Raw genomic sequence first — 3,568 nt, 5'->3', positions numbered from 1 at the left:
GCAGACTTGTTCCAATAATTCTGCCAGCTTCTTTCACCACCCGCTGGAGTGCTTGCTGATCGGCCTTGGTGCAGCTGGGGAACCACACTAGAAATCCATACGTCAGAACGCTGCTGATGGCACAGTTGTAGAAGTTCAACATCAGAGATCTGGGAATGTGTGCGCTCCGCAGTCTCCTCAGGTAGTAGAGGCGCTGTTGGGCCTTCCGTACAACTGAGGTGATATGGTTGCCCCAGGACAGGTCCTCGGTCACAGTTACCCCCAAGAATCTAAAACTGCTCACCCTCTCCACCGCCTCACTGCCAATGAAGAGAGGCAGATGGTTGTTATGACCCCTCTTCCGGAAATCTACAATGATCTCCTTGGTCTTTTTGGTGTTTAAGACCAAGTTATTGTCGTGGCACCATGACTCTAGTTGTTGCACCTCTGTCCTATAGTTTGTCTCATCATTGTTGGATATAAGTCCGAGCACTGTAGTGTCATCTGCAAACTTAACAATGAGATTGGACGCGCAGGAGGAAATACAGTCATGGGTGAAGAGAGTGTATAGCAGAGGGCTCAGAACACACCCCTGAGGGGCACCGGTGTTGACCACAAGGGTGGAAGAGGTGTTCTTACCCACTCTGACACTCTGTCTACGGTTAGTGAGGAAGTCCACAATCCTGTTGCACAGAGAGGAGTTAAGTCCCAGTTGGTGGAGTTTGGGACGGAGTTTGTATGGCCGGATGGTATTAAAAGCCGAGCTGTAGTCTACAAAGAGGAGCCGTGCATAGGTGTTCCTGTGTTCCAAGTGCTTCAGTAATGTGTGCAGCACTGTGGCGATCGCATCCTCGGTTGACCGGTTCTCCCTGTATGCAAACTGGTGCGAGTCCAGGGATGGTGGAAAAAGCAGCTCTGATGTGTTTAATGACCAGTCTCTCCAGGCATTTGGCGGGAATGGGGGTGAGTGCCACAGGTCTGAAATCGTTCAGACATGTGACATTTGACTGTTTTGGGATGGGAACGATGGTTGCTGCTTTGAAACAGGATGGTACCAGTGAACAGGACAACGAGGTGTTATATATAGAGGTGAAGACGTCCGCCAGGTCCGCAGCACAGTCTTTTAGCACCCGGCCCAGCACTCCATCCGGCCCGGCCGCCTTCCTGGTGTTAATGCTCCGGAACACACGCCTCAGCTCATGAGTGCTCAGGACCGGAGCAGGGTCGGTTGAGGGGAGAGGGGACAGGACAGGGTTGGTGTTCTCCCTATCAAAACGGGCATAAAAGAGATTTAGATCCTCAGCCAGAGTAGAACTGTCGGCTGAGGGTGATGGTGTTCTTCTTTTGTAGTCCGTGATAGCCCTGATGCCCTCCCAGACCTGCCTTGGGTTTGTGTTGTTCTCAAACCTGGCCTCGATACGCCTCCTGTGCTGCTGCTTGGCAGTCTTGATGCCTCTTCTCAGGTTGGCCCTGGCAGCACTGTATGCCTCCTGGTCCCCGGATTTGAAAGCGTTGTTCCTTGTTCGAATAAGTTGTTGAACTCCGTGTGTCATCCAGGGTGGATTATTAGGGAACACACGGAATCGTTTCCAAGTTGTTACATTGTCCACACAGAAACAGATGTAGTCCAAGACAGTGGAGGTGTAACTGTCCAATGCGACACGATTGTCAGTGTCCTGCACCTTGAATACATCCCAGTCTGTGCAGTGGAAACAGTCCTGAAGCATCGGAATAGCATCCTGCGGCCATGTTCTCACGGTTTTGGTTGTAATCCCAGTGCTCTTGATCTTTTGTGTGTATATTGGGTGTAGCAGGGTGTAACTGAAACAAACGAGCGTGCTGTGTTTGCAACAGCGCGACAAACATACCTGTCCTTTTATTAACTGCACAAGTAGTGCTGGTCATAGCTGCTGGCTACCTGTGTAAGGCTGTCATGGGTCTGTAGCTCTGTCACCGTTTTAGGGAACATATTTAGTTTTAAAGTATTTAGAAACATATTTAGTTTTAAAGTAAGTTTCCGGGCTTTTCCTGCCTTTCTGGGGAGATTATATTTCACTAAAAAACGATCTAATATGCATGTCCACATAATTATGCATTATTATAATTATAATATATTAAAAACACACGCTGTATTTTAAAGAACATACATTAAGAAGCAGATTATATTAGATTTATATTTTAAATAAGACAAAATTTGGATTTTACAGCAGTAAAATTATTGTATCTCTACAGTTTAAAAATGTAATAAGCTTTGCCCCTGCACAGAGTGGATAGTGAAACAAATGGAATCATCATAATGACATTATTTCATATTTATTACTTCCCCCTCCTCATTGCTTTATTATTGTAGCTCTAGTAATAAATAATAATGTAAGGATTCTGGATCAGCACAGTGATGCCCATAGTATATACAGTATTCTGAAGAAGGTCTAAAATGTCACTGTGTGTGCGTGCATGTGTGTTTTATGTATATGGATTTTTTAAAATATTACTCATGATATAACATTGTCCAGACATGCCTGGTAAGGACATGAGGAGGAAACAGCAGGAGCTGTGTGAGGCTACTAAAGGCAGTGCTATAACATTTTTCTGTCATCATTTAGATTAAGTGCAAGAGTTGTTAGGTGTGGATAATTAGATTATAGTTTATTGCAATAACAAGTTGTGCCTTGTTCTCAGATAGACAGCAAGTGGAGAGTGATATATGAAATGATGGGATGGAAGGAAGAAGAGAAGCAAAGAGTGATTCACAGGCAGAGCCTAAATTATTTCTCACAGTTTTTTGTTGCCTTATGGTTCCAAGCGCTGTCACCAATCTTTGCATTTTGTTATTATCTCATGACATTTAATCAGCTACCATCTCTCTTATGGACTTTTTAATGTCTACAGTCTCAGATCAGCACAGCCCTGCCCTCCAGCACTATCCACAGCAACCCCTCAACAGCAACATTGTACCCATCAGGTAAAACATCGGCTACATTTGCTTTGCCTTGTTGCCCATATTAGATTCTTGATGAATGTGTGTTGTTGTTATTCAGCCTGGTTCAATGTGCCCCTTTTTAACTTTGAGCACCCGCCCCTTTAAACCTCTCTGCACAGCCCTGTTTGACATTACTATTTTTTGGAACAGTGTGGTAAAGAATGTAATAACTCTTCCAACTCCTTTTTAATCTTTAGATTTTTTTTCCCACATCAGCCATCTGTTTTCATTTTTTTTTAAAAACACTTAAACTTTATAAAGCTGACATTTTGGAATATTCACCTGCAACAAAGGCTGATAAACCAGAAATAATCAAAGCTTCACAGTTAAACACAATCTCTACGTATTTTTATCAGTACTAACTTTTACAAGTTGATATTAGTACTTCATAATATCCACTGATTCTTTCTTTTGCCTCCTGAGTCTTTAAGACTGCAGTTAATGTATGTTCAAGACCTATGCACAGGTTGTCTGCCTGCAGGTTAAAGCCCTTTAAACACGGCACAGTCTGCAGCCTTAATTATAAAACTAAGGCAGAAAACCAAAACGGACAATCACAAAATGTGTTTGTTATTTTGAGGTTTTTCCGTTTCTCCCAGAAGTACACAA

The sequence above is a fragment of the Rhamphochromis longiceps genome, linkage group LG14 (assembly GCF_057381845.1).
Source record: "Rhamphochromis longiceps isolate RC_006_pf linkage group LG14, R_longiceps_female_GT1.1, whole genome shotgun sequence".
NCBI lineage: Eukaryota > Metazoa > Chordata > Actinopteri > Cichliformes > Cichlidae > Rhamphochromis > Rhamphochromis longiceps.
The sequence above is the reverse complement of the archived record's forward strand: the minus strand, read 5'-3'. Positions refer to the sequence as shown.